At 36.5% G+C, this 13,762-nt stretch overlaps 1 long non-coding RNA gene across 2 annotated transcripts; it reads right to left on the reverse strand.

The window, feature by feature from the left end:
• Nucleotides 1-233: 233 nt before the first annotated feature.
• On the reverse strand, nucleotides 234-3,304 carry LOC122211020. Of its 2 annotated transcripts, none has more exons than XR_006198424.1 (3): nucleotides 3,219-3,304; nucleotides 2,235-2,392; nucleotides 234-272 (listed from the first exon to the last, which is right to left on the reverse strand). It is a non-coding gene; the product is annotated as an uncharacterized LOC122211020 (long non-coding RNA). The 2 variants fall into 2 exon arrangements; XR_006198425.1 differs by having other exon boundaries at nucleotides 243-275.
• Between the last annotated feature and the right edge of the window lie 10,458 nt (nucleotides 3,305-13,762).

Raw genomic sequence — 13,762 nt, forward strand, 5'->3', positions numbered from 1 at the left:
CACTTGTTATGATGAGTGCTGGGTGTTGTATGTAAGTGATGAATCAGTGAATTCTATGCCTGACAGTGCAATATTGCACTGTCTGTTAACTAACTAGAATTTAAATAAAAAATTTGAAAAGAAAAAAGTCTTTAATATTTATTAAGATTATAAATTTAGGGGCACCTGAGTGGTTCAGTTGGTTAAGCTCTGGAATCTTGATCTTAGCTTAGGTCTTGATCTCCAGGTCATGAGTTCATGCCCCATGTTGGGCTCCATGCTGGGTGTGGATTCTACTTAAAAAAAAAAAAAAAGATTATAAATTTAAGGGTAGTTAAATTACACTTCTGCAAATTTAAGGGAAATTAATGGAATAATGGAAGAGTGCACTACAATTGCAATTTAATGGTATCATTATTAATGGTCTGTTTTTCTTCAACTAGATGTGTCTAGGGTAGTAGATCGTTGTGCAGATATGATTTTTGTATTTGCTAACAAGTGAATGATGACAGCTAACTAAAACTGGTCCTTTCTTTTGGTGATTCTTTAACATTGTGTTCTAGCTCATTGCACTATCAGAGTCAAGCAGAATTTTTCATCTCATCCCCCAGCTGTCAACTTCTAGTCTTTTAAAATGAAACCCCAGTTAAAAAAGAAAGAAAGAAAGAAAGAAAGAAAGAAAGAAAGAAAGAAAGAAAGAAAGAAAGAAACCTCAGTGGTAATCCTATTTTAACTAGAATGAGAGACAAGCAGTTTCAGGTTACAATTATATTTTCCCCCACGATGAAAGAATGAGTCAGTAAAGTGCCTGTGTTTTGCCCCATATCCTTGACAAAAATTCTGGACTTTATATCTGCCACTAATGGGAATTACTGATTATCTCTCTTCCTAGCCATAATGTTCAGTGCCATTTTTCTATATAGATTTGTCATGGGAGAGGTTTTGGCCTATACCTTTATTTCATGAGACATATTTTTAAAATCCAGTAACAATAATTAGAATCATGTCTTCTCATGAAAGGTTCTTTCACAATATAGTGGGTCTCAAAATAAGGTTCTTTTGATCTATGTCACAGAAGGTAGTTCTTAATGACCTTCTGATTTGGTCTTTCCTCAAAGTCCTGGAATTATAGCTGTGTTGTTTATTTCTACATGTATATAAGACAAGGCCTTGACTTTCAATGATATTTTTTATTTTAGTCCAAGTTCTCTAACAATTTACTCTTTAAATGCAATGAAATGTAACCATATTTTCACATTATATTTCAAACTGCTACCAGATCATTTAAAATACATATGGAAGATTTTGTTGAAAGCTTCAGTATTTTATAATACTAACAAGTATTTCACTCTTTCAGAAAGAGGCTATCTAGGAATGTGTCTTTCATGTGCTTTCTTTCTGTAGGCTCTTGTCAAAAAAGATGATCTTCTGTGTCCCAAGTTATGAGCACATTTACTCTTCAGTTCAAAACAGTAGCACCTCATTTTTTCTCTACCAAAAATTCCTTACTGGCTCTTAATTTGTATATCCATTGACTGTATCATTGGTCCTTTTTTGTTTTCCCTTATGTAGTAGGCCTTCAATTCTGACATCTTTGTTGCATTTTGTTTTAAATCTATCTTTGCTTTTTAATTCCAAAGTCTTTTTTGTCTTTTGTTAGTTTCCCTAGAGCAGGATTTAGAGCTACCTAGGACTAGTGTCTCCCTCCACATGAAGCTTCAGGACACAGACAAAAGCAACAGTCAGAGGAAAGCGTGAGGATTTGTTGGCCAAATATGTCCATCTTTGAATCTTATTTTTGCTCGAGAAGGTTGTTGAGAGGAGTAAATTTAGTAATATACACAAAAATTCTGGCACAATGTTAGTGTTCAAAAAATATTATTTCCTATCTATTTCTGGCCACCATTTCTTCTGAACCATTTTATTATATGTATTTTTGGTTTAAAATTTTTTTTATTTTACATTTATTTATTTTTGATAGAGAGAGACAGAGCACAAGTGGGGGAGAGGCGGAGAGAGAAGGAGACACAGAATCCAAAGCAGGCTCTAGTCTCCGAGCTGTCAGCACAGAGCCCGATGCAGGGCTCGAACTCACAAACCACAAGATCATGACCTGAGCCAAAGTTGGATGCTTAACCAACTGAGCCACCCAGGTGCCCCTGTATTTTTGGTTTTAATTAGCAAGTAAAGTATTTAGCAGAATGTCTGTCATATACCATCATGTGACAAATATTAGTCATTATTAAAATTATTACCCTTATATTTCCATCTCAATTTTTCCTTACTCCATTTCTCGTGAAGTTCTTTATACTTTCAATAGCAAATATATTTATTGTTCACCTCTAAATATATGCTGAGAAAATTCTTGTCTAGGAATTGGCTTGTTTGATGTAATTCTCAAGAGACTAAGTACCTAAAGGTGAAAAGAGGGGGAAAAAGGGTAAGTGGGAGCAAAACCACAGCTTCAAATAACAAGGGAAAGTTGGAATGGAAGAAAATGAAGCTATATTTATCTTATTGGGATAGTATTTAAAAAATACAATTTTTCAAAAGCAAATGCACACAATAATGAATTGTTATGATATTGATATTTTTAGACTCACCATTTGGCCTTTTGACTGGTCCATTGTATTAATAGTGCATACTGGTGTTTGACCAATTTAACAGTAATTGAATGTGACATGATGCATGAAATCTGCCGTGTGATTACCATCAAGACACGATTTTATTTCATGAATGATGAAGTTTTTTGAAATGGGAACTTCACATTTCACCTTGAGATAAAATGTGTAGTCATGTTTCACTACAGGTAACTAGATGTATTGTTCAAATACATTTTACAGAAAAGGAATAAATCATGGCCACTTGTGTGTTCATTAAATTATATGAAGTTAACATATGGGTACTTTCTTTGAAAATACATCTTCTTTGATATCAGTATCTTCTTGAATAGCTGCCCTAAGCAATACTAGTAATAATAAATTTTTATATCTTCTTATCAATGGTGGCTGTTCCCTTCTCTAATTTTTTTTTCTATATGACCTGTTGTCACAGAATGGCTTTCAGCATTTGATTCCAGTTTACTATAAAATCCTCTCCTTACCTTTAATACAACTTGTTGCAACAGCTGGGTTGTATTAAAAATGAAAGCAGATATACAAAGTGCCTTACTGACCCTTCTACATGTTTTTAATATTCATTGAGTTTACTGTATATGAATGCTGTGTGAGTGCTCTCACCTGGAGGGATCGCATTCTCTCCAAGGGCTATAATTACAAAGTGCAAATTTTTCCAAAGACTTCTGGATCTATACTACCAACTTAGGTCTTTTAACTGAATTCCATGTCTGCATTCTAAACTGCCTACTGTTCCTTGCTATAGACAGTTAAACAACAATTATGAAGACTTCAACTCATTAATTTTCCTCCACACAAACCTTAATGAAAGGCATCACCACCCATACGGTTGCTTATTTTCTGAAAAAACTGGGTATCAGCCAAATTCTTCCTTCTCCATAAACAGACCCTGCATCCAGCCAATCACTGCATCTTCTCAAACCTACCTCCTGAACTGAATCCAGTTTGTTCTCTTCGGCTCTGTAGCCCTCCCACCTTTTAGGCCATCAGCATCATTTACCCACCGTATGGCAGAAGCGTCCTATTTTGCTAGCCTGTTTCTTGCATAGATGCAAATGCAGACACAGAGTTACTTGTAGGTCACCCCTGTGCCAAAAACATGCGAATGGCTCCTCGCCACCCTAAAATTAAAGTTTAAGCTCCTTAACTTGGTTCACATCTTCCTTCTTTTAAGATCTTGTTACTCCAGCTGTTTACTCCAGCCTCATCTCTCAGTTCTTCCCAGCATTTCCTGCTGCAGTTCCCCCGAACCACTTCCTGTTTCTGGAATGGATTACTCACTGTCCTGCTTCTGAGATTTTGCCCTGCCATTTTCTGTGCCTGAGACACTTCTTTCCTTAGTCCATCTTTATTATTCACCCTTTGTATTGGTTAGGGTTCTCTACAGAGAAACAGAATCAATAGGATACATATGGTATAAATTTCAGTCTGAGTCCAAGTCCAAAAGCAAGAGAAAACCAATGTCCAGCTGAAAGACAGGCAGAAAGAGTGAATGAACTCTCCTTTACTCTGCTTGTTTGTTCTATTCAGGGCTTCAAAGGATTAGGTGAGGCCCACTCACACTGGGAAGAGCACATGGCTTCATTCAGTCTATGAATTCAAATGTTAAGCTCATCCTGAAGTACCTTCCCAGACACACCCAAAATAACGTTTAACCAAACATATGAGCTCTCTGTAGCCCAGTCAGGTTGACGAACAATTAATCATCACACCCTTCTGGTCTCATTCTAGATACCCTTTTGTCAAGAAAAATTCCAGCCCCCCAACCCCTCAAATCCTGATGAGTTTCTATTCTTACTCTCTTATCTGTTTCTTTAACTTGTCTTCCTCCCGTGTGGCACCTACCACACTCTGTCATCGTTACCTGCTTACTTATGTCTCATATAAGACTCCTAATCTCGCTAATCTTTACCTCTATAATTCCTACTTTAGGAGTTAGGAATTACACTTTGGTACTTAGGAGGTGTTCAATGAATATTCACTGAATGCATGAGCTATTCTATTAACCTTTAACTTGAATTCTTGCTAACATTAAAACAATATAATTATTTTAGCTTGGTCACTTATATAAAACTAACATTTACTCCCGGCCAATTATGGCTGAATATATATGTAACAACATTCAACATTCTGGTTTCATTAACTTTCCTCTGGGATTTATACACTAAATCCACTCAATCTGTGGTTTAGATATTTTATGCTGATTAAAACTGTGGCTACCTTGTTAGAATTCTCTTTGTTGCTCACCACCAGGGAAAAGGGCATTCAGTTTAGCTGTTTTGAATTATAAAGTAGCATAGGAAAGGAGCATAGGCTTTGGAATAAAACAAAGTCCAGGTTAGACTCGTGCTGACTGCCTTCATTCTGTCTTAATTATTGAGTTCTGTATACTAAGCATCTAGAAAAGTACATAGCCCAAAAGTAGGTTCTAAAAATTGATAGATGAGGCAACTTTGATAAAACTACAAAAATTATTTTAGTCATGGTGTTGTCAGGTGAACTAGTGAGATGCCAGGTCATGGGGCCTCAACCCAGCCCCTCTGAAAGTTGTCGCCGAAAGTTTTTGGTTTTGTCACGAGAAAGAATTCAAGGACAGACACACAACATAGGACCGACACAAGTGGGAAAAGTTTATTAAAGCAAAAGTACACTCTCAAGATAGGAGACTTGGAGAGCTTAACAGAGAAAGAGAGAGGGAGAGAGGGAGAGAGAGAGAGGTAGAGCTGCCTGTCCTGGAGGTTGGGTTTTTATCTTTCATTGACAGTTGTTAACTAAGAGGCAGAATATTTATTACCTGGGCTAGGGATGCAGAATTTGCACTTTTTGTTTTTACTTTTACTTTTCTATTTGTATTTCTTAAAAATGGATTTATTTAAATTCAAGTTAGTTAACAAACAGTGTAGTATTGGTTTCAGGAGTAGAACCCAGTGATTCATCACTTACATATAACACCCAGTGCTCATCCCAAGTGCCCTCCTTAGTCCCCATCGCCCAGTTAGCACATCCCCCGACTGTCCTCCCTCCATCAACCCTCAGTTTATTCTCTGTATTTAAGAGTCTCTTATGGTTTGCCTCCTTTTGTGTTTTTATCTTTTTTTCCTTCCCTTCCCCTAATGTTCATCTGTTGTGTTTCTTAAATTCCACATATGAGTGAAATCATATGATATTTGTCTTCCTCTCTGACTGATTTCACTTGGCAAAATACCCTCTAGTTCCATCCACATTGTTGCAAATGGCTTTGTGAGGGGTTTCCTGCCATGGCGCCTGGATGTTGGGCCTGTCTGGTTTGATCCTGCTTCTTGTGGAGTGCTGCCAGGACAGGCCTCTGATTTACCCAGTGGCTGACCATGACCTCCTCCTTGCTGGCCTCCAGATATCCTGTTAGAACCTAACTAACTGCCTACTCTAACGATAGGCTTCTCATTTAGTAAGTGATAGTAACTGTATTGGCTTCAGAAAGATTTTTAAGACTATAACTCAATTGATGTACTCAAATTGAGTACAGAGTAGATGCAAAATGAAAATCTCTTGTATTTCTTATTTACATAGCATCAGAAAATGTGCAAATATGTTTGTAAGTGCAAAATATTTGTTTCATCCTGCAGGCCCCAACCGTGCCCTTTTTCCCTTTATTTCTAAGCACTTAATATGCACCAGGCATTCTCCTAAGTGTTTTGCATACATCATTTAATTTCATTTTACTAAAGTATTTGTCTCCTTAATTGACAAGGAAAATCTCATTTCATAGAGATTGAACAATTTGCCCAAGTTTACACAGCTATGGGATTGCAAAGATGCAAAGTATTGCATCTGGGTTTATCTGATACCAAAATCCAATGGTCATAACTATTCAGTTTTAAAGCAAAATAAAGTCTTCAGGGCATGTGGGTGGCTCAGTGGGTTGAGCATCCTGCTCTTGATTTTGGCTCAGGTCATGTTTCAAGAGTGGGGGGATCCAGCCCGACTTGGGCCTCCACACTGAGCCTGGAGTCTGCTTGGGATTCTCTTTTTCTCTCCCTCTGCCCCTCTCTTCAGCTTGTGTGCTCTCTCTAAAACAAATAAAATAAAATAATATAATGTAAAGTAAAATAAAATAAATAAAGCAAAATAAAATCTGAATCTACTAAAAGTTAATTACTTTTTCCCTTCTTGTCCTACAGGATCAGCATTCCACTGTTCTGTGCCCTTTATATTTGCACATGCACAGAGGGTATAATGTTTAGGAGAACATGGTAGGGAAATTTAAAGTCATTTCTACCACGGCATGCAAAGATGCTTGTTCCAACTGCTCTTGGCTCCTTCTCATTTATATTGATTCCTCCCCCTCCCACACATGGGCATTCATACCCTGGGCAGAGCTGGAACATGGCCCTGGCAGCTGCAGATGTCCTCCCTGGACAGACTTTGGTCAGACTGTACTGGAGGATTTGTCATGGGAAGGTTGTTTGTCTTTCCTTCATCTTTAAGGTCAGAAAATCCCCAGCTGTCTACATTCAGGTAAAAGGAAAAAGCAAAGATGAAATTTACCTTACATCTCTCTACTTCTCCCTACACATTCATTGTTTAGCCCAGTTTATAAATTGACTCCCTAAATTAACTTTCACTCCTTAATCCCAATAACAGATGCTGTACTTCCACCTGTATTTTGGAACCTTTCCCTTCCGTTCTCTTTTCAGAATTAACTTCCATAATAATTATTCTCCTAATGCATCACTGGTGTCTTTTCCTTCACTGTTATTATTGCCCTTGTTCTTCCTCTCTAGCTTCAAGAATATTCTTTTTTCTTTCTATTTTCTTGATTCTGATTTTTTAAGTTATGTTTTCTTTTTCAATTTGATGCAAAACTCCTAGAACATCAGGTTATCTTGATTTTCTCCTATCACCTTCCAAATTCTACAATTTAAATTTTGTTAGAAGAACCCTACTAAGAGATTTCATTGGGTTAAAAACCATCAACTGAATTACATTTACAACTTTATATATTAATTGAATGATACAAATTGATTTCATTGGTTTTATTTTTTGAAGTTTATTTATTTATTTTGAGAGAGAGAGAAAGAGGAAAAACAGAATAGGGGAGGGGCAGAGAGAGAAGAAGAGAGAGAATCACAAGGAGGCTTTGCACCATCAGAGCAGAGCCTAAAGTGGGCTCGAACGCCCAAATCATGAGATCGTGACCTGAGCCAAGATCAGGAGTTGGATGCTTAACCAACTAAGCCACCAGGGCACCCAAATTTCATTGATTTTAAACTGAGGGCAGCTGTTGGGATAAGCACTGGGTGTTGTATCGAAACCAATCTGAATCTATAAAGAGCTCACCAAACTCCACACCCGAAAAACAAATAACCCAGTGAAGAAAAGGGCAGAAAACATGAATAGACACTTCTCTAAAGAAGACATCTCTATGGCCAACAGGCACATGAAAAGATGCTCAATGTCACTCCTCATCAGGGAAATACAAATCAAAACCACACTCAGATATCACCTCACGCCAGTCAGAGTGGCCAAAATGAACAAATCAGGAGACTATAGATGCTGGAGAGGATGTGGAGAAACGGGAACCCTCTTGCACTGTTGGTGGGAATGCAAACTGGTACAGCCACTCTGGAAAACAGTGTGGAGTGTCCTCAGAAAATTAAAAGTAGATCTACCCTATGACCCAGCAATAGCACTGCTAGGAATTTACCCAAGGGATCCAGGAGTGCTGATGCATAGGAGCGCTTGTACCCCAGTATTTATAGCAGCACTTTTAACAATAGCCAAATTATGGAAAGAGCCTAAATGTCCATCAACTGATGAATGGATAAAGAAATTGTGGTTTATATACACAATGGAATAATACTTAGCAATGAGAAAGAATGAAATATGGCCTTTTGTAGCAACATGGATGGAGCTGCAGAGTGTTACACTAAGTGAAATAAGTCATACAGAGAAAGACAGATACCATATGTTTTCACTCCTATGTGGATCCTGAGAAACTTAACAGAAGACCATGGGGGAGGGGAAGGGAAAAAAAAGGGTTAGAGAGGGAGGGAGCCATCCCATAAGAGACTCTTAAAAACTGAGAACAGAGAGGACCGGCAGAAGATGGCGGCTTAGGAGGACGCTGGGCTCACCGCGCGTCCTGCTGATCACTTAGATTCCACCTACACCTGCCTAAATAACCCAGAAAACCGCCAGAAGACTAGCAGAACGGAGTCTCCAGAGCCAAGCGCAGACGAAAGGCCCACGGAAGAGGATGACATGATACTATACATGGAAAATCCGACAGACTCCACCAAAAGTCTGCTAGAACTGATACATGAATTCAGCAAAGTTGCAGGATACAAAATCAATGTACAGAAGTCAGTTGCATTCTTATACACCAACAATGAAGCAACAGAAAGACAAATAAAGAAACTGATCCCATTCACAATTGCACCAAGAAGCATAAAATACGTAGGAATAAACCTAACCAAAGATGTAACAGATCTGGATCTGTATGCTGAAAACTATAGAAAGCTTATGAAGGTAATTGAAGAAGATATAAAGAAATGGAAAGACATTCCCTGCTTATGGATTGGAAGAATAAATATTGTCAAAATGTCAATACTACCCAAAGCTATCTACACATTCAATGCAATCCTAATCAAAATTGCACCAGCGTTCTTCTCGAAACTAGAACAAGCAATCCTAAAATTTATATGGAACCACAAAAGGTCCCGAATAGCCAAAGTAATTTTGAAGAAGAAGACCAAAGCAGGAGGCATCACAATCCCAGACTTTAGCCTCTACTACAAAGCTGTCATCATCAAGACAGCATGGTATTGGCACAAAAACAGACACATAGACCAATGGAATAGAATAGAAACCCCAGAACTAGACCCACAAACGTATGGCCAACTAATCTTTGACAAAGCAGGAAAGAACATCCAATGGAAAAAAGTTTCTTTAACAAATGGTGCTGGGAGAACTGGACAGCAACATGCAGAAGGTTGAAACTAGACCACTCTCTCACACCATTCACAAAAATAAACTCAAAATGGATAAAGGACCTGAATGTGAGACAGGAAACCATCAAAACACTAGAGGAGAAAGCAGGAAAAGACCTCTCTGACCTCAGCCGTAGCAATCTCTTACTCGGCACATCCCCAAAGGCAAGGGAATTAAAAGCAAAAATGAATTACTAGGACCTTATGAAGATAAAAAACTTCTGCACAGCAAAGGAAACAACCAACAAAACTAAAAGGCAAACAACTGAATGGGAAAAGATATTTGCAAATGACATATCGGACAAAGGGCTAGTATCCAAAATCTATAAAGAGCTCACCAAACTCCACACCCAAAAAACAAATAACCCAGTGAAGAAATGGGCAGAAAACATGAATAGACACTTCTCTAAAGAAGACATCTGGATGGCCAACAGGCACATGAAAAGATGCTCAACGTCGCTCCTCATCAGGGAAATACAAATCAAAACCACACTCAGATATCACCTCACGCCAGTCAGAGTGGCCAAAATGAACAAATCAGGAGACTATAGATGCTGGAGAGGATGTGGAGAAACGGGAACCCTCTTGCACTGTTGGTGGGAATGCAAACTGGTGCAGCCACTCTGGAAAACAGTGTGGAGGTTCCTCAGAAAATTAAAAATAGACCTACCCTATGACCCAGCAATAGCACTGCTAGGAATTTACCCAAGGGATACAGGAGTGCTGATGCATAGGAGCACTTGTACCCCAATGTTTATAGCAGCACTCTCAACAATAGCCAAATTATGGAGTCTAAATGTCCATCAACTGCTGGATGGATAAAGCAATTGTGGTTTATATACACAATGGAGTACTACATGGCAATGAGAAAGAACGAAATATGGCCCTTTGTAGCAATGTGGATGGAACTGGAGAGTGTGATGCTAAGTGAAATAAGCCATACAGAGAAAGACAGATACCATATGTTTTCACTCTTATGTGGATCCTGAGAAACTTAACAGAAACCCATGGGGGAGGGGAAGGAAAAAAAAAGAGGTTAGAGTGGGAGAGAGCCAAAGCATAAGAGACTCTTAAAAACTGAGGACAAACTGAGGGTTGATGGGGGGTGGGAGGGAGGGCAGGGTGGGTGATGGGTATTGAGGAGGGCACCTTTTGGGATGAGCACTGGGTGTTGTATGGAAACCAATTTGACAATAAATTTCATATATTGAAAAAAAATAAAAAAAAAATAAAAGAGAAACTAAATGGAAAAAAAAAACTGAGAACAGACTGAGGGTTGATGGGGGGTGGGAGGGAGGGGAGGGTGGCTGAGGGTTATTGAGGAGGGCACCTGTTGAGATGAGCACTGGGTGTTGTATGGAAACCAATTTGACAATAAATTTCATATTAAAAAAAACCCTGATACTTTATATATTCAAGTAAGTACTTACAATGATACAATATATACAATATGTAATCCAGTTGTATTATATATATTTAAATTTTTTAAAAAATGTTTATTTAGTTTTGAGAGAGAGAGAGTGCAAGCAGGGAGAAACGGAGAGGGACAAATGATCTGAAGCAGGCTCTGCATTGAGAGCAGCAAACCCCAATGTGGGGCCTGAACTCATGAACCCACAAGATCATGACTGGAGCTGAAGTCAGATGCTCAACTGACTGAGCCACCCAGGCACCCTTGACCTGTATTATATTTTATCCTGGGAGTATCAGAGTTTTTCTGTGCAATTAGTAGAGATCGTCCTTCAATATTGCAACATGGGCCCATTTACAACTGAGTCTGATTTTTCACTCAGGGTTCAGTAAACTGATTTTTTATAATAAATTTATTTATTTATAATAGAATATACTCTTAATGATAAATGTTGATAATTAAAAAATTTAAATATATGAGTACCCAGTTAGTTTTGTTCTTAATTATTGTACATATACAAACACACACACAGATTTTTTTTTTTTTTGCCGACTTCAACTCATAAAATTTAATAGTAGTTTGACCAATGTGATGAAAATTATTCTATTTATAATTACTTTGAATTTTTTGGAAGAACTTCGAACACTTGGCTCCTAGTGGAAATAATCATTTTAACGATTACAGTGTTGTCAGAGAGTTCAGCAAAGCATTTGATTATTTTTTTAGCCTCAAGAAGTGGCAAAATTGTACTTATTTAAATGTCACTGTTTTGCAAAACTTTTAGTCTCTCTCTTCTTTGTTTTTCTATCCTTCATTTGTGAATGTTTACATAATAAATCCAGTAAGTGTATTTTTGGAAGTATAACTCTTTTTAACAGATGGAATCATTAATTTTATTGTTCCATATTTATGTTAGAGATTAATATGTTTGCCTGAATGCTTGGCAGATTAACATCTCTTTGTTTAACTTTATGATTTTTTGTTTAAGCACTGGAGAAGTCTGTCATTGACAAAACTGAGCTAATGTCAGTGATCTTATTTTTCAGGATTTTTTGACATTGAAATTTTGAATAAATAAGCATGCATATAAATTGGATGATAATTGTAGAAACTGAGGCTTCATTTCAATTACAAAAGTTATGCAGTGTATTTTTATTCTTACGTCTACTAGATGAGAAGATTCAAGCCATTATTCTGTTTTCTTCATAATTGCTAATTTAAAAATTCTTTACCATGTTTATTCCAATTCTTTAATTCCTTTAATAAGAAAATCAGCCTAATTAAATTGTTGAAGGTTAAAATTAAATTCCACTTCAATATTGTTTACCTAGGAACGCTATGAGTTTCTAAGTGTTTAATTAACTCAGTTGTATAAGGGTTAACAGTCAGAAATATATCCAGGTCATCTAAGTCACACAATTGTCAGATGGTTGCTAGGCAACAGATATCAGGTTTGGCTGATGCATGTTTCTAGGCAAAGCTTATAGTGTGAAAAGAAGAACAAATTACATGACACCTGCATTTTTGTCATTATGCTTTTTAAAATAAAGTTGTTTTTGGAGGGGGGATAAAGTCTTGACATTTATTATGCACATTGTCATTTTTCTAAATGCCAGAACTATGTCTTTTGATAGTTAAGTGATAAGGGACAATAAATTAAAATGACAGCTGACATTTTATTTCTTATGTGGTTTCAGATGTGGGTCTTTCACCTAATCCTGTTTTTGTATGTTGTCATCTTGTTAATTAATTTTCTAAATTCATTATGATTGAAAAGAAGCTGCAAATCAAAATTAATTGAAATATAATTAATTTAAAATATACACATTTCAAAGCCACTGAGGACAAGAAATGAAAATGACTTATACTACATGATTCTAGTACAAAACCAATTATGTCACCAGTGATGGAAATGATGTTGAGAGACCACATTTTAAAAATCTAGGGTGAAAGTCTAATTCATTGCAAATGACTATTTTAAACTACTCTTTAGTATTATATATTACTCGATTAATTTTCATTTTGTTATATATTATATGATAATAAATATGATAATATGATATAAAATGTAATAAAGTATTGAGTATAATGCTTATATCCTACTTATAAATTCCAATGATGTTAGTTCCTCTCTCCCTCTTTTTACTCTTCTTCTTAATAATTGACATACAAGGTGAGAATTTTGGGTTTGGTTAAGGATGGTTCATTGCAAATGGACCCAAGAGGAAACAACCAAAATTATCTATTAGATGTCCAGGAAACAAAAATATATTATTTAATCATTTGTTTTCAAACATATTTTTTAAAGCATATATTTCAGAGATGTGGTTTTTACTCCCCAAATGAGGAGTTGTGGCAAAAATCATTAAAAAAATTAATTTTGATTAGTTTAGTTTTTCATTGGAAAAATTTAATTCAGAGTTAAGCATAACCAATATTTTGGGTTTTTTTAATAATTGGATGCCATCTTTCACAAATTAAGAGATTTTTCCAGTGAATTTTCAGTTGTTGGGGTGAGATAAAAAACAGAAGAAATATATTTAAATTCGACATTTTTACAAAAGAGAATTTTGTCAAATTTCTATCTAGAATTATGATTCTAGTGCCTCTCTGATTTTTACTATTAGCTAACAGAACTTAGAGAACTTAATTAAAATCAAATACATAAGGTAGATGAATCAGGTGGAGTTGTATAGTGACAATGATTTAACAAATCAACTAAAAAATAGCATAATTTTTTTTCTAATTTCAACCAAATTTTAAGT

Source organism: Panthera leo, chromosome F2 (assembly GCF_018350215.1).
Source record: "Panthera leo isolate Ple1 chromosome F2, P.leo_Ple1_pat1.1, whole genome shotgun sequence".
Classification (NCBI taxonomy): Eukaryota; Metazoa; Chordata; class Mammalia; order Carnivora; family Felidae; genus Panthera; species Panthera leo.